The following is a 27,396-nucleotide window of genomic DNA, read 5'->3' on the forward strand; positions in this document are numbered from 1 at the left end:
CAATCCGACCTATATCGAAGTCGGAAAGGTGATGGTACGCATTTCTCCTCCTTACACGAGGCATCATAACAACGTTTCACCAGGCAACGCCGGTCAACTGCTGTTTGTGTATGAGAAATCGGTTGGAAACTTTCCTCGTGTCAGCACGTTGTAGGTGTCGCCACCGGCGCCAACCTTGTGTGAATGCTCTGAAAAGCTAATCATTTGCATATCACAGCATCTTCTTCCTGTCGGTTAAATTTCGTGTCTGTAGCACGTCATCTTCGTGGTGTAACAATTTTAATGGCCAGTAGTCTACATGAAATCTAGGTTGAATGACGACAGATACCAAATTGATTATATCGTAATTGAGACTTGGCAAAGGGAAAAGCTGCCTAAGGAATGCCAGAACTTATCCTGAAGCATACACAGACTCGGACCACGACTTGGTGGTGGCGGACCTGCAAATAAGGTTCAAGATAGTCAGAGGAGCAAAATCAGGAGCGATATTTGACGTACACAGGCTAAAGGAAGGAGGTAAGGATGGTGAGTTGGAAAACACATTGATATCAAAATTTGGTTGAGGGTGCAATGAAGAGAATTCAAGCTAGAAATGGAAGAGAAGGAGACAAAACCTTCAGGACTCTGTAGAAAAAGTTCTAGGGGTGATGAATTTAAAAAAGAATAGAGAGAGTGTGAGTAATAAAGATAACATTGGGTAAGCTGAGAGAAAGAAGGAAATGGAAGACAGAAGTAACTGAGAAAGGGAAAGGAATGCACATAAAGCTGAATAATTAAGTAAGGGGACGTACAGAACAGGCAAGAAAGACATGAACGGAAGACAGACGTAAAAAATTAGAGAAACTACAAAAGAGGGAAAGTACGAAGTAATGTATAAATTAGATGCTGATTAGTCTCTGTAGCAAATAATAGCAGGTAATGTATGGAAATGGAAAGTGGTACAATGGTTCATAAACCGGAGGAAATGTTGGGAAGGTGACAGGAAAAAGTGCTTTATGAGGCTGATCAAAAACCAGTCGATACTGAGTTATACAAGGAGGCGAGAGTTGTAGATGAGGTCAAAGAACCCTGTATCATGGAAGCAGAAATAGAAAGGGCTTCAAGAGAGATGAAGATTCATAAAGCAAGAGGAATTTACCAGCAGAGTTGTACAAGAGCGTTTGGTGTAGTAGTGCGAAAGAGTTGACTTATCTGTGTAAAAAGATATATGAAAAAAAAATTAATGGAGACAAACTTTCTCTCAGCAGTGATGATAACGATTGAGAAGAAAAGCGACGACAAGAAATATAACGACTTTAGAGCCATAAGTCTGATTTCTCATGCAGCAGAAGTTGTGCCAGGGGTGGTAAATAGAAAACTAAAGACTGGAAAAAAGTATTGCAGAGGAACAGTATGGATTTAGAAGAAGGAAAGATACAAGAGATGCAATTGGACTGTTGAAAATTATGGGTGACAGACACACTGAAAGAGGAAGAAAGGTTTATACTGTTTCCATTGACTGGACAAAACCTTTGATAGGGTACAATGGGATAAATTAATGAGCATTCTAACGAAGAATTGAGTCGACTGGAGGGATAGAAGGATGGTTATGAATCTATACCTACAACAGAAAATCCAGTACAGAGTGGGAATGACATGATAGAGGAAAGCATAAATGAAAGGGGAGTGAGGCAATGCTGCTGTCTCTCGCTAATACCGTTTAACACACACTGCCGAAAAAAAAAAAAGAAATATATTACATCTGGAAAGACGACTACGATTTCAATCCGATGATGTCATATGCATCTGGGGAATAGTAGATGTATTGATATTGGTTTCAGCGTCATCCGCCAACAGATAGAGTAGTGGTGTAGCTACTAGAGCACCATCTGTCTCTACTCTCTAACAGGGAACTCTCACAGTCAGTGCGGTGCAGACGACTGAAGCAAGCAATTAGCCATGCCACGGAGATGCACTCATATTCCCTACAGCCAACTGAGCTAGTCTGAAAGGGATCGAATTGTGGCCTTCCGTGTGGTGGGATGGTCATTTCGGAGAACCGCCACACATGCTGGAACTGCTGCGTCAGTTCTGCAACGATGCTGATACCAGTGGTCATGTCAACATTCTCACACCCGTAGTCGAGGTTCTTGACGTCCATGCAGAGCTGACGCACGCCAGGCTCGTCGTGTTGTAATGGCAGCGGTGGCAGATAGTACAGCTACTACAGCCTGGGTAACATTTCATGTGAGCCCAGACGTATCAACACGAACTGTTGCGAACCGGTTATTAGCAGTGGGATACGGGCACACACACCTGGAAAAATAGAGAGCTTCATGTTGGATACAGGGATCAGTTACCACGATGTCTATGTAGCGGGACTGAATACCGTAAAACCGAAATACCTTAGGGATTGACGTAAAATACATCTATCTAAAAATTAGCTTGACATCTTTCTGAGAAACTGTCTTCATTCCTTCCAAACTAAGTACGTAATCGTCGTAACCGTAGTCTAGATGTGGTCTAAATTCATAGAACTAGTACTGACTGCAGTTGAGTCTCATACCTAATAAATTAATAACAGACCAAACAGATCCTCCCTGATATGTGAAGACAAGACACCGTTGCAGAAGCAACGAGAAAAACATACCAGATTTAAAAAAAAATTTAAAAAACCCGGAAATCTCCATGGCTGATTATTTCTTTTAGAGAAGCTAGAAATTCTGTGCAGATTTCACTGTTTCTAAAACGAAACCATGTCTCGAATTCTGACAGTAGATCTGAAGAAGATGCAGTAAATATTCCAGAATTCTAATCACGAACGGCTGTCATCATGTGTAACTCACAATAACATACCTTCGGGAAAGCGAAGCAACTTACGTCACTCAATAAATGGAAGTCTTCAGGTCCAGATTGTATATCACCTAGATACTTTTCGGAGTATGGTGAATAAATAGCTCCATTTTTAGCCATAATATGCAAGCGCTCGTTCAACGAAAGATCCGTGCCAAAAGACTGGAAATTTGCACAGTCCCGCCAATACACTAGAAAGGAGATAGAAGTAATCCGCTGAAATACAGACACACATCATAGACATAGGTTTGCAGTTCTATTTTGGAACATATGCTGTGTTCGAACTTGATGAACCGTCTCAAAGAAAACGATCTATTGACACATAACCAGCACGTATTCCGAAAATATCGTTCTCGTGAAACATACTTTGCTCTTTATTAACACGAAGTAATAAGTGCATCGACAGGGAATCTCCAGTTGATTCCATATTTCTAGATCTCCAGAAAGATTTTGAAACCATTTCTCACAAGTGCCTCCTAATCAAATTGTGTCCTGTGAAGAATTGTTTCAGTTGTGGGACTAGATTCGCGATTTCTTGTTGGAAACGTCATAGTTAGTAATAACTGACGGGAAGTCATCGAGTAAAACAGAAGTGATATCTGGAGGTCGCCATGGCACTATTATAATCTCCCTACTGTTCCTAATCTAAATAAACGATTTATGAGGCAATCGAAACGACCCTCTTAGATCTTTACAGATGATGCTGTCGTTTATGTTTAACAAAGTCATTATAAGAGCACAACGAATTGCAAAATGAGTTAGAGAAGATATCTGCGTGGTGCGAAAAGTGGCAGTTGACCCCTGAAAAATGAGTAGTGTGGAGTCCTCCAAACGAATGCTAAAGAAATCCGTTATATTTCGCTTATATCATATATCACAAAAATTTGAAGTTTGTCGATTCATATAGATACCTAGATTGCAAATACCAACAATTTAAAATGGAGCGGACACTTAAAAGATGTTGTGGGAAAGGCATACCAAACACTACACATCATTGGCAGAACACTTACAGGATGCAAAAATCTACTGAAGAAACCGCCTACACCATGCCTGCCTGTGCTCTTCTGGAGTATTGCTGCGCGGTGGGATTGCCCACTAGTACATCGAAAGTGTTCAAGGAAGCGAAGTTCGTTTGCATTATCACAAAACACGGCAGAAAATATCATGGATATGATATGCGATTCGGGGTGTTAATTATTGAAACAAATGGGTTTTCCGTTACTGTGAGATTTTGTCACCAAATTTCAATCACCATTTTTTTCTCCGAGTACGTTGTTGACACGCACCTGCATGGGGATAAATGACCATCGTGATAAAGTAAATCATTGCTCGATCGAAAATATTTCGGTGACAATTTTTCCCACGAGCTATTTGAGAATGGAACGGTCAAGGAGTAGTCTCAAAGTTGTTTCCTAACCCCCAATCAATTATTCAAGTGTGAACTGCAGAGAAGTCATTTGAATGTGGATATAGATAGCATGCAGATACGTATTCGCATTCGTAATGTTAAGTGAATTACTGATAAACATGAGTGCTCACCTCGATTTTATTTCGTGTAAATTATGACGTTTTCAAAGTTGTGGGAGTTTGTTGTGTTTATAGTTCCTGAATGAACTGCATGACACACGCGTATCTCAAATTTTGTGACGAGCGACTGTAAAATGGTGGGTGCTATGCATTTCATTTTCTTTGAAGTTATACTACAGCGTTGGTCTATGCACAGACCGATATAAATTATTATATTAAAACGTTTTATATGAAACTTCCAGGCAGATTAAAACTATGTGCCGTACAAATATTCGAACCTGGGACCTTTGCCTTCTGCGAGCAAGTGATCCGCAGGTTAAGCTACCCAAGCACAACTCACGACCCACTATCACAGCTTTACTTCCGCCAGTATCTCACCTCCTACTTTATAAACTTCACAGAAGTTCTCCAGCGAAACTAGCTGGATTAGCATTACGAAGTTTGGCAGTTAGGAGACGAGGTTGTAAGGGGTTCATTAGGGGTTCATTGCTATTCGCTAGCGCACTTGAGCAGATGTAATTTCGATGGATTGCTGACGCGCTGCCTGCGATATGGAATATCTGTGCTACAACAGAATCGCAGATCAGAGCAGTGCTGGCAGTAAGTCGAGTTTAGTAGCTCGCAGAGAGCAGTCGTGTTTTATAGGTCGCACAGAGCACTTGAGTTCTGGAGTTCGGACATGGCAGTCCAGCGGTTGACTTGTGTTGGGACGGTCGTACAGAATGATGGCAGTGCCTGAGCGATGTAGTATAAGGTAATAAAAAAAATATTGTTCTTTGTTGCCAGCCGGCCGGAGTGGCCGAGCGGTTCTAGGCGCTACAGTCTGGAACCGCGCGACCGCTACGGTCGCAGGTTCGAATCCTGCCTCGGGCATGGATGTGTGTGCTGTCCTTAGGTTAGTTAGGTTTAAGTAATTCTTAGTTCTAGGGGACTGATGACCTCAGTAGTTAAGTCCCACAGTGCTCAGAGCCATTTCTTTGTTGCCACGCGCATATATTAATTGCTACAACTGATTTAACCACAATTGTAACGTTAAAGTCCCATGTAATTCCTTGCAGAAATGTTTCAATAACAACTTTTGTTCTGAAGAAAACTTTTGCCAGTCATTTATCTGAGTTTAAAGATTTTACGAATTTTTCCTGTGCATACTCATGTTGGTTAAGCAAACGAAAATCAGTTGTTTTCCTATAAATGAAAATCTAGTGGCCAGCATTGCACTGGACTGTGACAAAAATTTCTTATATTAGCAGATACATATAGATAGCGTTATTCGGCGACATCATTGTGAGGTAAGTATTTTCAGTTTATTCAGGATGATTTCATAGAGCCATGACGCAGCGCTGCTGACATCAAAACTTATTAATCTCGATATACAGTCAGTCTTTAATGAAAGGTCATATTAAATTTTATTATTGGAAAGAAATTTTTCTACTGAGAACTTAAACGAGATTTTTTCTGTTGGGAGGTTACACTAAATGTGAAAATTATAATTATTTTTCTGTTGGGAGGTTGCAAGGTGCTGTTGGAAGTAAAGCTGTGAGGGCGAGGAGTGAATTATGCTTGGGTAGCTCACTCGGTAGAGCACTTTCCCGCAAAGGCAAAGTTCCCGGGTTTCCGTTCCTGTCCACCACACAGTTTTAAACTGGCAGTAAGTTTCACAGCAGCGCATACTTCGTAGCAGAGTGAACATTTCATTGTGGAAATGCCTTATACACCTCTTGTTATTGTTAAATTAAAATCCTAGGCTCATATGACAACTAAGAGTGCAGTTGCGGTGAGTGGTGGTGGTGGTGACACGCCTGAGGGCCCAGTGGAAACACTGCTGACAGTAAATAAAGCTTTGTTCTGCTTCGGTACGTGCTTCGTCGTGACACATCGAGGCAAAACACGCCTCAGTTTATTGATCCTGGCCGGGACTGACATATGGGCAGCGGCTTCCACCCTGGTGAGAGGATGCTGTGTAGGCGCCCTAACGGCAGACCTGTGGACGACCGGTGGCCACTGTAGGCCACGGTCGTGATGTCAGCGGCGTGACGCTTCTTCATCGCCGTTGGCGCCTGGAGCGGCCCCTCGGTCTCACACGCATTCACCGTGGCGGCATGTAAAATCTTGGGGTTATAAAAAGATGTATTTCAAGGGAAAGCAGTATCAGGGGCTAGTGGAAACAGAAACTGTTGACATGGATAGTAGGAGTAGCCTACAAACTGAGCAAATCCTATAGAGGAGGTGTAGATGTCACTCTTATTCCTTGTCTCCTGCCCCCCCCCTTTCCCCTCCCCCGTCACAACAGATACACCAAAGATGAAACACACTTTGAAAATCTCCCTAAATTATGAACAAATTGTGACCCCCATCAGAACCACATCCTGGAGGAGCAACTGCCCTCTGTTACCAAATTAACTATTACTTGGTGCCTCAGGATGTGCCCTATCGACCTTTGCCTTTCCGACTTTCAGAATAAAAGACCAGAAACTATTAATTAGAAAGTCCGTAAATCTTGTTGTTTTGATCTTGTTGTGCTCTTCATTCGAATGAATGGTCTGATGCATCCCTCCATACTAGTATATTCTGCACTAGCCTACAACTACCACACCATATGGAAACGAAGTCCCATGCTTCTTGACTGAGCGTAGGGGAACGTACTATGCAAGGTGCTAATGGAGGTGGTTTGCCGTTGCCTTCCTCCGACCGTAATGGGGATGGATGATGATGGTGAATAAGACACAACAACACCAAGGCATTTCGGGGCAGGTGAAAATCCCTGACCCCGCCGGGAATAGAACCCGGGACCCCGTGCTCGGGAAGCGAGGACGCTACCGCGAGACCACGAGATATGCATTTAAATCTGCTTACTGTAGTAAAGCCTTGGTCCCGCTACACAATTTTTGCCTCATGCCCTTCTCTTATTTCCCAAATTTATTCTTTGATGTCTAAGAACGCATCCCTCCTTCTAGTCACGTAGTCACGTTGTGCCATAAAATTTGTTTTCTCCTCGATTCAGTTCAGTACTTCTTCATAAGAACCACCATGTAACAGAGTAATTTTCAACGGTCTTCTATAGCACCATATTCCAAAGGCTTCGGTTCTCCACTTGTCTGTATTTCCTGTCCACGTTCAACTTCTACAGTGATAGCCAAAACATTGTGCCCACTGTCCAGCGCAAGATCGATTACTGTTGGTAGTATTGCGGTAACGTGGCGCAGTATGGAAAGATCAGCATACTGAACTAGCGTTCTGGAGGACGACGGCTCAAATCACTGTCCGGCCATCCACATGTAAGTTCTCTGCGATTGCCCTGAATCGGTTCAGGCAAATGTCAGATGTTTCCTCTGAAAAGGGCACTGCCGATTTCCTTCGCCACACTTCCGTAATCCGAGCTTATGTTCCGCCTACAATGACAGCGCAGTCGACGGGACGTTAAGCTCTTCCTTTTTTACGGTGTGGAAAGTATATAAGCAGGAAAGCGACGAATGGGCAATCATTCTACCAACGATATGGGTCGCAAACGGGGAAATCCACTAGTTTAATCTACTTTGACAAAGGACCGACTGTTACTGTCGTGACAAAACTGAACTACTTTCGTCCGGCCATGACTGAGAAGAGACTAGTCAAACTAGAACACATGAAATATTAGTTCACTTTATTGCATACATCAATAATAGATTTACTTAACTGTGAAATACTTGAAACTTCCTGGCAGATTAAAACTGTGTGCCGGACCGAGACTCGAACTCGGACTCAAACTTGGTCCAGCACTCAGTTTTAATCTGCCAGGAAGTTTCAAAATCAGCGAACACTCCGCTGCAGAGTTAAAAATTTCATTCTGTCACATACTTCTTTGCCACAGGAGTATTGGATAATTTACGTCATTGACTACTAGTGCATCACTTGATACACTTTTTAACAAGCTGTTCTCTTGCAGTAAAAAATGCAACATTTGCGAAAGTACATTTCATCAGGAACTTTAAGAACTCGTTGGCCTTACTCTATGGTGTTGACACCTTCAGATGAAGCCACAAACTGGATATAGATCTTCCGTGCTCGACGCTATATTGACCTCAGCGCGAGGTCTCTGCTATGCTAAGAGGGAGGGCGTGTCTTCTGGAGTGTCTCCCATTGGTTGTTATGGATTGCAGCAAGCCCTCGCTAATATCTGTGGCACGATTCGCGTTGCCTACCTTAGTGTGACACCGCGAGCTTCTGGTGGTACCACAGTTATGGCCCGGTGCCCGGGCACGAGCGTCTCGTAAACGGTGAAGATGGTCGGCTCTTAGCGTGCTACAGTCATGACCATCAATGAGAAATGGTTGGATGTGGAGGTTGGAGACTAAACTGCTCTATAAAGCAGGATAGACGGCGATCTGCAGGAGATCCAACGGCAGAGTACAGTGCTGATGCAGGCAGATGTGTTTCGGAGCACAAAGTTCAACGCACACTGTTCAAAATTCAACGCAGCAAGAGACGATCGCTACATGTTCCTATGTTGACCCAACATCGTCAATTACGATTGCTGTGGACACAGGATCATCGATATTGGACTGCGGTCGCCTAGTCATAGGAACTACATGTCTTATTAAGTCAGGTGGATGGTGGTGACCAGATACACAGTCATCCGGGCGAGATTCTGTTGAAAACCTGCACCACGGGACGGACGCAAGTCGGCGAGGGCAATATTATGCTATGTGGGACATTCGCCTCGACTTCCGTGGAAGCTGTTGCAGTGACCGAAGGCACCGTGACAGTTGTGGACTGCGTGAACATCGTTCCGGACCACCTGAATCCATTCATGCTTGATGTCTTCTCCAAAAGCGGTGCCACCCTCCAGCAAAATAACTGTCTGCGTTACAAGACCTGAATCGTACTACATGGTGAACCGACTTAGCGGGTGACTGACTGAGACATACACCAAATTAATTAATAAGTGGCACCGAACAGAGCCTCCCGTGGTACACAAAACAGGTCTGAACACTGCAGCAGTATCTGCGAAAAAAGCCAAATTAAAACAAAAAACACAAATTCCCCAAGGTAGGCGAGGTTTTACAGAAAGTCGAGATGGTTTTAATACACTCATGCTGGTAAATTAAGGATAATGCTGATACATGGTGAAACAACGCTCTGGTGGGCGGTTTGCGAGTTTAAATCACCTCGGGGTATGACCATGCGGTGCATTTGATCTGCGGCCGTCGCACGGTGGCGCGGGCAGCAGTCCACATACGGTGAGGTGTGTTGGTGCATGTCAGAGTACGGTGCAGCGAGTAAGTGTACAGACGTTTTCAGACGTGCTAATGGTGACTGTGTGTTAAAAATAGCTTAGAGAACATACATTCATGACGTTATGGGGGGTAGAATACTATGGCGACTGGAGGCTGGTCAAACACAGCAGGTCGTAGCATGGGCCATCGGTGTGCCACAAAGTGTGATCTCAAGATTATGGCAACGATTCCAGCAGACAGTAAATGTGTCCAGACGCTACAGTAAGGGACGTCCACAGTGTACAACACCACAAGAAGACCGATATCTCACCATCAGTGACCGCAGACGGCCATGGAGTACTGCAGGTAGCCTTGTTCGGGTACTTACCGCAGCCACTGGAACTGTTGTCTCCAGACATACAGTCTACAGACGACTGAACAGACATTGTTTATTCTCCCTGAGACCTGCAAGGTGCATTCCACTGACCCCTCGTCGCAGGAGAGCCGGTAAAGCCTGGCGTCAAGATCACAGTACATTGTCACTGGAACAGTGGTCCCAGGTTATGTTCACGGACGAGTCCAGATAAAGTCCGAATAGAGATTCTCGCTGGGTTTTCATCTGACGTGAACAAGGAACCAGATAACAACCCCTTAATGTCCTTGAAAGGGACCTGTATGGAGGTCGTGGTTTGATGGTGTGGTGTGGGATTATGACTGGTGCACGTACACCCCTGCATGTCTTTGACAGAGGAACTGTAAAAGGTCAGGTGCATCGGGACGTCATTTTGCACGAGTATGTCCGCCTTTTCAGGGGTCCAGTGGGTCCCACCTTCCTCCTGATGGATGATAACGCATGGCACCACCGAGCTGCCATCGTGGAGGAGTACCTTGAAACAGAAGGTATCAGGCGAATGGAGTGGCATGCCTGTTCTCCAGACCTAAATCCCATCGAGCACGTATGGGATGTTCTCGGTCGACGTATCGCTGCACGTCTTCAAGCCCCTACGACACTTCAGGAGCTCCGAGAGGCACTGCTGCAAGAATGGGAGGCTATACCCCAGCAGCTAATCGGCCACATCCGGAGTATGCCAACCCGTTGTGGGGCCTGTGTACGTGTGCATATTGATGGCGGGGTACATGCGCAGGAAACAGTGGCGTTTTGTAGCACATTTGTTTCGGGACGGTTTTCTCAACTTATTACCAATACCGTGGACTTACAGATCTGTGTCGTGTGTGTTCCCTATGTGCCTATGCTATTAGCGCCAGTTTTGTGTAGTACCACTTTGTATGACTCCACATTCTACAATGATCCTTAATTTATGAGCATGAGTTTAGTTTTCCCATCGAAACTCTGTCTCTAAATCTGACAGCTAATCCAAAGATACTCCTCTCGTATATGAAGTACGCCAGCTGCATGACACAATCATTACCTTCACCGTGCGACTGTAGTGTTACCGTTGACAGTGACACTCAAACGGAATTATTAAATACGGTTTTCCGAAATTCCTTCACCAAGAAGACGAGGTAAATATTCCAGAGTTCGAACCAAGAACTGTTGCCAACATGAGTAACTTAGAAGTATGTATCCACTGTGTAGCGCATCCCCATGAATCACTTAATAAAGGCATGTCCTCCGGTACATATTGTATACTAAGTATATTCATTTCAGGGTATGCTGATACAATACCCCATTATTTAGTAATCATATGCAAACGCTCATTCAAAGAAAGGTACTTACCTAAGGCTGGAGAGTTGTATAGGTCACACCAGTACGGAAGAAAATAAGTAGCAGTAGTCCGATTAATTGCAGACCCACACCACTGACATCGCTTTGCAGTAGGATTTTGGAACATATACTGGATTTGAACATTATAAATTACCTCGATGTAAACGATCTGTTGACACACAGTCAGTACAGATTCGGAAAGTATCGTTCTTGTGCAACGTAACTGGCCGTTAATTCTCACGAAGTACTGATTGCCATAGGCAGAGGATCTCAAATTGATTCCGTGCTTCTAGATTTCCAAAAGGCGTTTATTACGCCAGCTGAAAAATGATTTAGACACAATATCTTAATGGTGCGAAAAGTGGCAATTGAGCTAAATAATGAGAAGTGTGAGGTCATTCATAAGAGTATAAAAAGGAATCCGTTAAATTTTGGTTAAATGATAAATGACAGAAATCTAAACGATGTCAGTTCATCTAAATACCTAGGAATTACAGTAATCGCAACTGAAAATGGAGTGATCACTTAGGTAATGTGTTGGGGAAGGCAATCCGAAGACTGCGTTTTACTGGCAGAACACTTAGAAGCAACATGTGTACTAAAGAGACTGCCTACATTTCACTTTTCGGTCCTGTGCTAGAGTACTGCTGTGCAGTATGAGATCCTTACCAGATAGGATTTACGGAGTACATTGAAAAAGTTCAAAGAAGGGCAGCTCGTTTTGTATTATCACAGACATGATACGTGAGTTGGGGTGACAATAATTAAAGCAAAGATGTTTCTCGTTGCGGGGACATCTTTTCACTAATTTCAATCTCCAGCGTTCTCATATGAATGCGAAAGTACATGGTTGGCACCAATCTATCTTGGAGAGATATGAAAATAGAGGAACGAGAACTCACACGAAAGATTTAAGTGTTCGTTTCTCCCGTGCGGTATTGGAGGGTGGAATTGTACAGAAATAGAGTGAAAGAGGTTCGATGAATCCTCTGCCAGGCACGTAAATGTGAATTTCAGAGTGTAGATGTACGTAGACGTTAATATCTTGGCCACCAAATTCGTTTAATTTGCACGCGATGGAACACTTCTGGGAAGTAATCGTGCAATGGCGGCTGAAGACGTCCTGCCTAAAAAGTCACCCTCGTCCCGTCAACGGCTTTGTCAATGAGGGCGGAGGAGCAGACAGTGTTCCGTGGCCCTCTCTCACCCTTGGGCTGGTAAACAGCCCCTAAGAGGCGGAAGAATCAGCAATGAGCAACGGTATGAGGATGCAGAAGGCAATAGAAACCACTGTATTGAAGACTATAGTGTATATAAAGAGGACATGTTCCCTGAAGTTGAAAAAGTATCATGATGATCTCACCAGTTCAAAAATTCCGGATTAGTACCCAACTCGAATCCCAGAGATCAGCATGAGAAAAAGATGAAATAACCAACGAAAGGATAACATTCTACAAGTTGGAGCGTGAAATGTCAGAAGTTTTAACGTGGTAGGGAAGCTAAAAAATCTGAAAAGGGAAATGTAAAGGCTCAGGCTAGGTATAATGGGAGCCCGTGAAGTGTAATGTAAAGGTAAGGATTTCTTGTCAGCTGAATACAGGGCAATATCAACAGCAGCAGAAAACGATATAGCGGATGTTGAATTCATTATGAACAGGTAAGTAAGGCAGAGAGTGAGTTACTGCAAGTAGTTCAGCGACAGGGTTTTTCTCATTAGAATCGACAGCAAACCACCGCCAACAACAGTACTTGAAGTATACACGCCGGAGAGACAAGCACTAGATGAACATTATTTATTTATTACACTATTGCATGCTACCGTTAATTTAAACATGGGCAGATTTTATTTTTACACAAATTATTTTGATCAACAGAAATTCGTTATTACATCCAACACAATACTACTTCACATTACCATAAGTATTTCTACAATCAGTAAAAATTACACCTACCACCTGATCTACCTGACCCAGTGAGTCTTGCAGCAGGCGATCTTCAATTGTAAATGTGATCTTCATTTAGGGGACACTGGGGTATAATCTGATAGCTAAGGAGAAAGCTAGATAACAATGACAATTTCCATTGCTAAGACTTCAAACTTATTTCAGTGGAAGATAAATAATGCAAGGACAACGCAAATGAACTATGAGGACATAGTTTTGATTGTTCAAATTACATTTAATTTAATTCAGCACTGTACAGCCTACGGCTGTACGCCATACCTTGGGGCAGAAACTGGCAGTATTATATTTGAAGAGTTTGACAGAGCACTGAAAGACCTGAGTCGAAACAAGGCCCCAGGAGTAGACAACATTCCATTAGAACTACTGACGGCCTTGGGAGAGCCGGTCCTGACAAAACTCTACCATCTGGTGAGCAAGATGTATGAGACAGGCGAAATACCCTCAGACTTCAAGAAGAATATAATAATTCCAATCCCAAAAAAAGTAGGTGTTGACAGATGTGAAAATTACCGAACAATCAGTTTAATAAGCCACAGCTGCAAAATACTAACGCGAATTCTTTACAGACGAATGGAAAAACTAATAGAAGCCAACCTTGGGGAAGATCAGTTTGGATTCCGTAGAAATATTGTAACACGTGAGGCAATACTGACCTTACGACTTATCTTAGAAGAAAGATTAAGGAAAGGCAAACCTACTTTTATAGCATTTGTAGACTTAGAGAAAGCTTTTGACAATGTTGACTGGAATACTCTCTTTCAAATACTAAAGGTGGCAGGGGTAAAATACAGGGAGCGAAAGGCTATTTACAATTTGTACAGAAACCAGATGGCAGTTATAAGAGTCGAGGGACATGAGAGGGAAGCAGCGGTTGGGAAGGGAGTGAGACAGGGTTGTAGCCTCACCCCAATGTTATTCAATCTGTATCTTGAGCAAGCAGTAAAGAAAACAAAAGAAAAATTTGGAGTAGGTATTAAAATCCATGAAGAAGAAATAAAAACTTTGAGGTTCGCGGCTGACATTGTAATTCTGTCAGAGACAGCAAAGGACTTGGAAGAGCAGTTGAATGGAATGGACTGTGTCTTGAAAGGAGGATATAAGATGAAAGTCAACAAAAGCAAAACGAGGATAATGGAATGTAGTCGAATTAAGTCGGGTGATGCTGAGGGAATTAAATTAGGAAATGAGACTCTTAAAGTAGTAAAGGAGTTTTGCTATTTGCGGAGAAAAATGACTGATGATGGTCGAAGTAGAGAGGATATAAAATGTAGACTGGCAATGGCAAGGAAAGCATTTCTGAAGAAGAGAAATTTGTTAACATCGAGTATAGATTTAAATGTCAGGAAGTCGTTTCTGAAAGTTTTTGTATAGAGTGTAGCCATGTATGGAAGTGAAACATGGACGATAAATAGTTTGGACAAGAAGAGAATAGAAGCTTTCGAAATGTGGTGCTACAGAAAAATGCTGAAGATTAGATGGGTAGATCACATAACTAATGAGGAAGTATTGAATAGAATTGGGGAGAAGAGGAGTTTGTGGCACAACGTGACAAGAAGAAGGGAGCGGTTGGTAGGACATGTTCTGAGGCATCAAGGGATCACAAATTTAGCATTGGAGGGCAGTGTGGAGGGTAAAAATCATAGAGGGAGACCAAGAGAAGAATACACTAAGCAGATTCAGAAGGACGTAGGTTGCAGTAAGTACTGGGAGATGAAAAAGCTTGCACAGGATAGAGTAGCATGGAGAGCTGCATCAAACCAGTCTCAGGACTGAAGACCACAACAACAACAACTGTACAATCCTCATGGGCCCACTTCTCACACTTTAAATATTTTGCCCAATCGTCTGATTTTCTTGTTGACTAGTAGGTCTCTTTCCAAAGAAGACTAGGCGTTTCATTCTCACCTTGAGAAGAGCTGTTCACCTCACACATCTTCAGGCTCTTCTGACTTTATTTATAGTCTATATCCGGAGCCGTGCAGCAACAGTGACTGACTCTGCTGTGTTCTGGGAACATGGCATTATTCTTTCTGTTGTATCTGATGCAGCAAATTCCTCATCGCTATATGCATTTTCATTACGTGGGCATTTAAATCCATTGAGGTCATGTTGCATTTTTGCTGTTATAGTACATGCAAGTCCCAATAGATGAGCTGTTTCGTACAGGGTCATCACTCTTCCCGGATGGCTGTTAAGCCCTTTCATAATTTACTCATCGTATAGAGCTCTTAATGGTTCCACCTCAAAAGAAACTATACCTTTCAAGTGAGGGATAATTAATCATACTATCAATGATAAAAATAATCTATAAATTTGCGCAAAGTAATTGTGAAACGTATATTGTAGTTATTAGAAAGTGTTCACATAAGTAACGTTCCGTTTAAAGCATATGCTTCTTGTGTCACGCATATAATTAGAAGTTACATATAACGACGTCAGTGGTAATATGAGGCAGTTCGTAATGTTCATTGTATTACTACTTTCAACTTGTAATACTACAGTATAAGTTCCTTGCTGAGTACAAAAAATCACAAAGTACGATCTTGGCAAAAAAAAAAGTGTTCTCCTATGAAGACTTAAACATTTAAATCTATGTGACCACCATTGTAATATCAGTTCTTGTTTGCAACATTCCACAATTCACTCCATTGCTCCCCAGTCCATGGGCATACTTCGCTGGTTCCTAAGGCGCTGCGGAGGGCTTTTGGTTGGATCTGGCCCTTCCGTTGTCTGCCGGCTCCCTGGTGACAAGGGATATCTCCCTTGTTCCGAGGAAACATCGTTGTTGCCGGTGATAGCCGCAACCATGTGGAGGCTCATGTGACACAGCTCCACGGCCTACGGCTGCGGCTGCGTTTCTACTCTGGTGATGTCGTAGAAAACGCAATGTATATGGTACTGGCTGTTCGCCTGCCGCATCTGAGAACTTGAAAGTATTGTAGGGAAATGTAAAACGATGTTGACAGTGCATATTCAGTGTCAACTCTCTTCTAAATATTGATAACTACTAAATGATTTTCATAAAGAAGAGTAATGACTCCATAGAATCTGACATTGAAAAGCACTCCGTCGCCAGGCCACGGGTGGCCAACCGGGACCATCCGACCTCCGTGTCATCCTCAGCGGAGGATGCGGATAAGAGGGGCGTGGAGTCAGCACACCGCTCTCCCGGTCGTTATGATGGTATTATTGACCGAAGCCGCACGAGGCTAAGTGCACCACGAAAAAATGGCAACAGTACATGGCGGCTGCATGGTCACCCATCCAAGGGCCGGCCACGCTCAACAGCACTTAACTTCGGTGATCTCACTGGAACTGGTGTATCCAATGCGGCAAGGCCGTTGCCCTGACGATGAAAAGGGTCTGAGACTATGAGGCGTACACACTGCGTGGGATTTGGTGCTGTGTAGTAGATATCACATGCTATCTTAATAGAAAATGAATTAATGGAAATTATGTGGTTTATGGCATTCAGCTATTATATTGTTTTATTTACTGTTTTGTGTATCCTGAATCGATTAGGGTATGGATGTCTTCTCTTACGTCAGATCAGCAATTATGCATACCAGAAGCTATGTCTAAATTGTTCTTTAACATGCTTCTAATTTCTGTGTGTACTTATTACTCAGTTCCGTTTAGATTTTGCATACTAATCTTTGCATAATTATAACTAGCAACTCAAATAATAATATTTATTAATAATAATAACACTAACAATATTAACAGCAGCAGATATTAATAGTATCAGTAGTGGTAGACAGTAGTGCAAGATACAATACCTTCACCGCGTGATAGCGAAGATAATGTTATCGATAACAGTGCAACTAAAGCGGAGTTACTAAACACAATTTTCCGAAATTTCTTCACCGAATAAGACCAAGTAAATTCACGCTGCAGCAAAGAAGCTTTAATCACTCAATAAAGGTATGTCCTCTGGTCCACAATTAGACTCCTTTCAGAGTATGCTGATACAATAGCAACGTACTTCACAATGATATGCGAGCGCTCGCTCTACGAAAGATCCGTACCTAAAGACTGGAAGGTTGTACACGTCACACCAATACTCAAGAAAGGATATAGGAGCAATTGGATCAAGTGTAGATCCATATCACTGGCGTCGATTTGCAATAGAGTTTTGAATATATTCAAATATTTTGAATTACCTCGAGGAAAATGTTCTGTTCACACACTGTCAGCACGTATTCAGAAAATATCGTTATTGTGAAAAACAACTAGCATTTTATCTGTAATAGCCGGCCATTGTGGCCGAGCGGTTCTAGGCGCTTCAGTCTGGAACTGCGCGACGGCTACGGTCGCAGGTTCGAATCCTGCCTCGGGCATGGATGTGTGTGATGTCCTTAGGTTAGTTAGTTTTAAGTAGTTCTAAGTTCTAGACCTCAGATTTTAAGTCCCATGGTGCTCAGAGCCATTTGAACCATTTATCTGTAATAAAATCTGTCGACAGGGAATCTCTGATTCCAACTTTGTAGATTTCTAAAAGGCTTTTGATAACGTCGCTCGCAAGCAGCTTATAATCAAGTTACGTGCCTGTGGAGCACCGTATCACTTGTGTGACTGGATTCGTGGTTTCCTCTCAGAAAGACCACAGATGGTAGTACTTCACGGAAATCATCGAGTAAAAGAGTAGTGATATGTGTGCATCTCCTGATCATAATCAATAACCGATTTAAGAAACAATCTCAGCAGCCCTCTGAGACTGATCGAAGATGATGCTGTCATTTACAACGTAACAAATTCACCAGAAGATCTAAACCAGCTGCAAAATGATTTAGACAAGATACCTGCATGGTGCGATTAGAGGCAATTGATACTAAAAAAAATGAAAATTGTGAGGTCATCCACATTATCCGTTAAAGTGCAGGACCGTGGAATGGATCCTTACGTCGTTCTGTTTCCAGACGGGGCCTGGTGTTATTTGCACAGGTATGTTAATTCCCAAAAGTGTCAACACAGGAGAGCCGATAGGTCTTTGCTTCATGACGAACCCTTTCACGATCAGAAAACAGGAAAGTTATGTGCAGTGGTGACAGAATAATACGTCAATTTTTTTAATGCCACAGTTAACAGTGAAAGATGTTTGCAAAACATTTTTCAACGTTCTTTAATGAATTCAGTGAAAGAGAACGACACTTCATGTTTTTTGAACAGGATATGACGAGAGCTCATATGGCCAATGTTTCTCTGCAAGCAGTTCACGATGTTTTCCATGGCAGTCATTTATCCGGCCTGAAAGAGGCCCCAACTTAATTCCGTTAGATTTTTATTTGTGGGGAGCACTAAAGTATAAAGTGAACTCAAATGGCTCTGAGCACTATGGAACGTAACATCTGAGGTCATCAGTCCTCTATAACCGCTCGGCCACCCCGGCCGGCCAAAGTGAACTCACCAAAGCCACACACGTTACACGGAACCCTTGGCTGATATCCGCAAGTCAGTAAACACGTTTTCTCAAAGAGAATTACATTAAGTGATGAATAATTTCTTGAGTAGATGTCAAGAAAGCGTGGAAAACAAAGGGAGGCAGTTCCAGCATCTCCTTGCTTGACTTGGGTGAGTACGAAATTTATTTGCATATATTTCAAATGTAGTACTGGGGTAGGATATGGGCGATACGCCCGACAACAGAGCGGTCGCTGCATGCCATCTACTGTGCCGTGCACGCAGTGAAATGGAACGACCTGTATTTGTTATTGTCCCTGACATTGTGAGTTCGGGCACTGAATTTTTGAACATCCTGTCTGCAGTGCATAGACAGCTACAGACAGTTCACTGAAAGTGAGCAGCCGGCCGTTGTGGCCGAGCGGTTCTAGGCGCTTCAGTCCGGAACCGCGCGACTACTACGGTCACTGATTCGAATCCTGCCTCGGGTATGGATTTGTGCGATGTCCTTAGGTCAGATAGGTTTAAGTAGTTCTAAGTTCTAGGGACTGATGACCTCAGAGTGATGACCCATAGTGCTCAGAGCCATTTGAACCATTTTTAACCATTAAAAGTCAGCAGCTTTGTGTTCAGTGTAGTGTGTTTAGTGTGTTCACCCCAGATGTCAAATAATCACTATTTCGAATTCAAATGGCTCTGAGCACCATGGGACTTAACTTCTGAGGTCATCAGTCCTCTAGAACTTAGGACTACTTACACCTAACCAACCTAAGGACATCACACACAGCCGGCCCGTGTGGTCGAGCGGTTCTAGGCGCGTCAGTCCGGAACCATGCTGCTGCTACGGTCGCAGGTTCGAATCCTGCCTCGGGCATGGATGTGTGTGATGTCCTTAGGTAAGTTAGGTTTAAGTAGTTCTAAGTTCTAGGGGACTGATGACCTCAGATGTTAAGTCCCATAGTGCTCAGAGCCATTTTGAACATAACACACATCCATGCCCGAGGCAGGATTCGAACCTGCTACCGTAGCGGTCGCGCGTTTGCAGACTGTAGCGCCTAGAACCGCTCGGCCACCCCGGCCGGCGTGTATTATTGTATTTCTTCCGCTACATTTTTTCTCTTTCGCTCAGTAACTTCAGAAATGACGACAGAATTGCTTTTAGTGTATATATGTTTGTTACTGTTTTTTTTTTTTCGCAAAGAATTTCACTCAGGCACAAAGTTCCAAATGGTGTGCTCCCAAACAGCTATATCATTATGATCTGTATCGTTGTGTGGTGTTACTTCTCCAAAACACCTTAGTTTATGTGGGCCAGGATGTATTGCTTACGGGCCTAATATTAATGAAAATTAACAATTCACGAATTAATCTAGGTGATGCTTGCGCTCCCCATCATCAAACATACCTCAGGTAAAAGTACTTCCTATTACGTCTCCAAGTATCTCATAAACACTTAATATTTACATACATTAGCCACGATTCTCACTTATTTATTTACTAAATAATTAACAGCTTACAGACAGATGTACAGCGCTCTTGGTGTGTGATTCTGAACTTGGTGGTTCATTGTAACTGCTCTCCCCACGTGCCTAGCAGCCTGACGCTAGTGCCCATCTAGTCGGCAAGTATGCTGTGACATGACTGTCACATGTCGCTATGTGATTTTGCTTCATTTTCTGCCACTAATTTCTTCTTACTTTATTGCGAGTACCGGAAATGTGTGTCTGGGAGAAAATGTTTACCTTTTTCATGCTGGAAAGTGCGCACCTGGCGTGGTCTCAAGTTCCTGTTCGTCGGTCGAAGGTGGTCAGTAACCTCATTACTGAATCTCATTTTTCACCTTTCTTGTCCATGGTAGCAATACTTAGCCAGCTGGCAGAAACAGTGAAACAAGCATGGTTAACCAATGGTACTACGGTTTGGAAAACCTTGGAGAGAGATACAGGACAGAGGAACGAATTTTATGTTCGATTTAGTAAAGCAGTTCTGGAAATTATTATGCATTAAGAAACTTAAATACAACGCATTACATCTGCAGGCAAATGATTATACTGAGAGAGTCCATCATATAGCAGCAAAAGTTTTGAGGTACTACATGAACAGTCATCGCAGTGATTGGGAGAGCTTACTCCCTCATGTGGCCGCAGCGTATAATTCAAATTTGCATGAGAGAACAGGGTTATATTGCTATGTCCACCTCCGTAGGGCGACGTACCTTTCTGGATTCACCTACGGCGATGTACGGCTCTGTTAACACATGTGGTTCTGTAGAATCGTACGGTCGAGCATACCTATCTGCTTTTATCTCCAGCATTGGATTTCACTGCAATTTTGTAGTTTATTTGTGATCCTGCAGTTGAATTATGCACTTTGTAATCAGAAGTACCCGGACATTCCCCCCAAACCTAAGGTTTCATATTAAGTGTATTGTGCTGCCATCTACTGCCAGGTACTCCATATCAGCGACCTCAATAGTCATTAGACACCGTGAGAGAGCAGAATGGGGCGCTCCGTGGAACTCACGGACTTCCAACGCGGTCAGGTGATTGGATGTCACTTGTGTCATACGTTTGTAGACGAGATTTCCGTACTCCTAAACATCCCTTGTTTCCGATGTGATAGTGAAATGGAAACGTGAAGGGACACGTACAGCACAAAAGCGTACAGGCCGACGTCGTCCGTTGACTGACAGAGACCACCGAGTGTTGAACAGGGGCGTAATGTGTAATAGGCAGAAATCTATCCAGACCATCACACAGAAATTCCAAACTGCATCAGGATCCACTGCAAGTACAATGACAGTTAGGCGGGGGGTCAGAAAACTTGGATTTCTTGGTCGAGCGGCTGCTCATAAGCCACACATCACGCTGGTAAATCCCAAACGAGGCCTCGCTTGATGTAAGGAGCGTAAACGTTGGACCATTGAACAGTGGAAAAACGTTGTGTGAAGTGACGAATCAGGATGTGTGTATGGCGTATGCTCGCACAAAGTCATCTGCCAGCGTGTGTAGTGTCAACAGTAAAATACGGAGGCGGTGGTGTTAAGGTCTGGTCGTGCTTCTCATGGAGGGGGCTTGCACTCCTTGTTGTTTTGCGTGACACTATCACAACACGGGCCTACATTGATGTTTTAAGCACTTTATTGCTTCCCACTGTTGAAGAGAAATCCGGGGATGGAGATTGTATCTTTCAACCCGATCGAGCAACTGTTCACAACGCACGGCCTGTGGTGGAGTGGTTACACTACAATAACATCCGTGTAATGGACTGGCCTGCACAGAGTCCCGACCTGAATCCTAGAGAACACGTTTGGAATGTTTTGGAACGCCGACTTCATACCAGGCTTCATGGACCGACATCGATACCTCTGCTCAGTGCAGCACGCCGTGAAGAATGGGATGCCATTGGCCAAAAAAACCTTCCAGGACCTGATTGAACGTATGCCTGCGAGAGTGAAAGCTATCATCAAGGCTAAGGGTGCGCCAACACCATATTGTATTCCAGCATTACCGAGGGAGGGCGCCGCGCACTTGTAAGTCATTCTCACCACGTATCCGGATACTTTTTATCACATAGCGTATTTCGCTAATAAATTACATAACTGTATGTCAGCTGCACGAACGGGCAGACTCACGTGCTAGGATTGACCTTGGGGCTAGTTGGAAAACGACGGGAAGTCTCTCTGCCCCACCTCTGTTTCTGTATGCCTGTCTGTCTCTCTCAAACTAGCGAATGTTGCTAGGCGGCTAAGGTACTTGCGTCCCCACAAAACTATTAATCAGAGTGATAGAATCGATCATATTTTTATACACAATCTGGTAAAACTATCCGGACTCCCCTCTATCATGCGGAATTGACCACTTGCTGTCATGAGAGGCAGACCTGCCAACATAAACGCAGGCGGGACATATTTTTCTGTCACCAGACAACCGGGAGCAGCAGATTGGGTCGGTCACGAAAGGTCAGCGATTTAGAACGTGCACTGCTCACTGGATGTCATTTAAGCAACGGATCCATCAGGGACTTTTCAACCCTTCTAAAGCTGCCCAAGTCGACTGCTACCAAAGCTAAACCAAGACGAAGCAGACCACATGTCCTGACGGACACTGACCATCGATCACCGCAGAGGGGGGCTGTAAAAATCCGCATGAAATCGGCAGAAAGAATCATTCGTAAGGTCCAGCAAGCGCAATGAATGAGGTGCAGTGGTCAAAATGGTCCTCATAAGCCATTCATTTACGTAGTCAGTATTAAGCAACACTTGAGGTGGTATAAAAAACGAAGCTATTTGGACAGTGGATGACTAGCAAAGAGTTATTTGGAGTGATGAATGACGCTGTATCCTGCGCAATGGTTCGAGTTTGGCGAATGCCTGGAGTACTTTAACTGTCAACATAAATGGTGGCAACAGTGAACGTCGGAGAAGGTGGTGTTAGGTTATTATGGGGTGCTTTTCATGGTTAGATCGTAGTCCCCATATAGCGCTTAAGAAATTAGTAAATGCGGAAGGGGATATAAACAGATATTACAGCACTGTGTACAGTGTACAGTAGGGGACTATCAGTATCAGCATGGGGATGCACCCTCTAATAAAGTAGCATCTATGAGCCAAGGGTTTGTAGACAATAACATTCTTGAAATGGACTTGACTGCCAACGGTCCCGACTTGATCCATTTGTACCATTTCTGGGATGAGTTAGAACGACCCCATCGATCCAGACCATGGTGTCCAAAATCACTACCTTCTCTGGTTTCGGCTCTTGAGGAATAATGGTCGGTCTGCCAATCCTCTACAGATAGTCAGGCACCTCATCGAAAGTGTCCCAAGCACACTTCAAGCCACCATAAGGTGAAGAGTGGACGCACCTCACATTAATGTCCACTAACAGCTGTTCAGATTCTTTTGATCGGGTGGTATATGTTAACAGTTGACGCCGACAAAGTGAAACACAATTTACAACTAAAAATGTATAATTCTTGGATTCGTCTTTTGTATAAACATTTTCTTTCAATTACAACCATGAACGGAACGATGCATTCAATCATGGATCGCCAGCAGCTTGAAAGTTAAACAGAGCACATTATCGGCACCATCTGGGATCCATCTCTTCAGGTATTGAAGGTCGTGCATGACACACTTTTAACATAAAGACTATGGGAGTCAGTGCTGAAGCCGCGGACTCCTTCTTTGACAGTTTCATTGGCTACGTTCAGATTACATCATACAAAAATTAAAACCACTGCGCAAATAAAAGTAAACATTAACATTTGCCAGGCCATAAACATTAATACACAACTCTTACAAGACAGAACAAACATTCAAACTTGGTGCAGTTGTTTGACTATACTACGACTGCCAGTTAGCTATGCTCAAGATAAGTGCACCAGAATGACTGTAAATAATCTAGTATCCGTTTTGTCAATCAAGAGTGTGGAGCGGAACTGTGATGGTCCTGGAAGACAGAGGAAGTATTTCAGTTTTCACTAGAAGTGACATATGGGAGGTGTTAAAAAACCGAAGACAGAACACGAGACCAGTATCTTAATCAGTATACCAATGTGATCGGCCATGTTAGTGATATACCGGAGGCACTGAATTTTAAAACGGAACATCTTACTGTCTGCTATACTTGTTAAAATGAATTATATATATAAATATTTCAAGAAGGGATAACAACTTACTACAGTAATTATTACGAAATCAACGTTTCACCTCTGCAAATAGCTATGCCATGTGACATTTGCATCTTATCAGCAACAAATGATTGATTCTAAATTATTTATATTTACTTCCATCAAAAATTAAAACCATAATTTCAGCTTCTAGTTACGAAAATTATTCGTGATTTTCGGATCTCCCTCTTGCTGTTTCAAAGCTCCTCTGGAATTGATTGCACGCTTTTACTGAGGTAATTGGTATGAAACACTTGACAAAAGGCTATTTCTCGGTGGACGTACTCATTATCTACACCTTTGTTCTCAATTTAATGACTATGGATAAATCAATGTACTCACAAAAATCAAAGTACATCGGTGTAGCGTTTATAGTTTTATACGTGCTGGCATATGACAGGCTGTATTTTTGGGATCACTACAGATGCACGTGCTACATGAATTATTTGGTGAAATTCGGATTTTTCTGTACCTATGTAAAATATTTGGTTGTGCTCCAGTTACCATTAACGGAGAAAGTATGCGAGTGGAGGTATCTAGGAAGGCTAAAATTTACACTATAATACTAGCACTTGTGGTCTTCGTCAGTACAATTTATGAAATAATACTAAGATTCTCAGACATAACCTCGTCACCAGATCGTTTTACAATGTACTGTTCGTTATTCGGCATTATAGCCGCTACAATGTCAGCCTTGTCAATGATTCTGTGTAGTTGTATTTTGAAACAAAAAGATGTTGATGCTTTTTGCCTAAAACTCATTTCGATACACAAATTCATGTATCAAAGCGCACAGACAGAGAACTTACACTTGAAATGTCTTCACAAATGGACAACAGTCCCATGCACCACATATTGCACTCTTACATACGGTTATTTAGTTTGGGTTGCGGGAAACTCGATTCCTTTGCTGACATTAATGCGTATATTTTTCGTATGTTACGTGATGAATTTCGTAGTGCTACAGTTCATTCTTTTTAACGTGATGGTGAGAAGATGGTTTGGGCAACTGAACACTTGTTTACTGCAGTTGTTCAGTATGAGTGCAGAAGATGATCTGAATGTCAGGATTATAGAGGTGCTACATCCTTCTTCGATAAAGGAAGATTCGCAATATGATAACCATGCAGTCATCGACCTAGAGCACCTACATCGAATTTCAGCAGTCCCTGAGGTTGAAATACTTTCACAGCACAATTGGTCAAGTAGTCACCTCGTACTGTGGACGCAAAACAATAGCATGCTTCTGAGAAAACTACGTAAAGTGTACTGCCTCCTTGATCAAGTCGTAAAATCTGTTAACTGTGCTTATGGTGTACAAAACCTGGTGGCACTATCCTCCTGTTTCATAAATATTGTTGTGAGCGCTTACGTAATTGCTGTTAATTTGCTCGGTTTAAACAAAACTCTGCAAGGGGATGAGAGAACACACAACGTAGTTAGAATGTCGCTGTGGATTGGTATGATGGTCTGGCGGCTCATCGGCGTATGCTACAGCACCGAGATGGTTATTCGGGAGTCTGGGCGAACACAGCGGCTGGTCACCAAACTCCAGATGTTGCCGCTGCCTGCTGGCGGTGGCTGTCAGGAAGAACTGCAGCTGTTTGGGGACCAGCTGGAGTTCACTTCACTCCGCTACAGCGCAGCTGGTTTTTTCAAGATGGACCTGTCCCTGTTGAAAAGCATTGCGGCAGCTGTTACCACATACCTTGTTATTCTCGTTCAGTTCGCTCTATGTGATACAAACAAGTAGCTGGAATAGCAAGGAAAACATCTGAATACAAGATATTGTATGAGTAAATTTTTAGATATGTTTCCGTTTGTGATGAGCACTGAGGTGACGAAACTCATGGGATACCTCGTAATACCGTGTGGACTTCCTTTTGCCCTGTTCAATGCAGATACTCGAAGCCACGTGTACTCAACAAGACGTTGGAAGTCCCTTGCAGGAAAACTGAGCCATGATGCCTCTGTACCTGTCCAGAATTGTGGAAGCGATGCCGATGCAGCATATTGTGCACGAATTGACCTCACTATTATGGCCCATTAGTGTTTGATGGGAATCAAGCCGTGCGATAGTGGTGGCCAAATCACTCGCTCGAACTGTCCAGAATATGCTTCAAACCAATAGTGAAAAATTGTGGTAGGGTAACATGGCATTTTGCCTTCCACAAAAATTCCATCGTTGAATTGTTTGGCAACATGAAGTCCATGAATGGTAGTAAGTTCAGTTGGACCAGAGTGGCCGTCCATTACATGTAAACACAGTCCATACCATTATGAAGCCACCACCAACTTGCACACTGCTTTTTTAGCGGCTTAGGTCCATGACTTCGCAGGGTCTGCGGCACACACGGATCATACTGTCAGTTCCTATCACATGAAATCGGGACTCATTTGACCTGCCCACCGTTTTCTTTTAGTCTAGGATCCAACTGATATTCTCACCAGTCGCGCGGGATTAGCCGAGCGGTATGGGCGCTGCAGTCATGGACTGTGCGGCTGGTCCCGGCAGAGGTTCGAGTCCTCCCTCGGGCATGGGTGTGTGCGTTTGTCCTTAGGATAATTTAGGTCAAGTAGTGTAAGATTAGGGACTGATGACCTTAGAAGTTAGGTCCCATAACATTTCACACACATTTCAACATTTGATATTGTCACCAGGTCAGGAGAGACACTAAGGGTGATGTAAACAAAGGCCCTCGCGTCTCTCGTCCGCTGCTGTAGCCCATTAACGCTAGATGTTGCCACACTGTCCTAGCGAACACTTTCATAGTACGTCCTACAATGATTTCTGCGGTTATCTCACGCAGTGTTGCTTGCCTGTTAGCTCTGACAGCTCTTCGCAAATCCGCTTAACTCGGTTGTTAAGTGTAGGCGTCGGCCGCTGCACTGTCTGTGGTGAGGTAACGCCTGAAATTTGATATTCTCGACACATTCTTGACACTATGGGTCTCTGAATGTTGGATTACCTAACGATTACCGAAATGGAATGTCTCTTACAGCTAGCTTCCAAACACCGTTCCGCGTCCAAAGTCTGTTAATTACCGTCTTGCGACCATAATCACGTCGGTGACGTTTTCAC

The sequence above is a fragment of the Schistocerca americana genome, chromosome 2 (genome assembly GCF_021461395.2).
Source record: "Schistocerca americana isolate TAMUIC-IGC-003095 chromosome 2, iqSchAmer2.1, whole genome shotgun sequence".
Taxonomy (NCBI): Eukaryota; Metazoa; Arthropoda; class Insecta; order Orthoptera; family Acrididae; genus Schistocerca; species Schistocerca americana.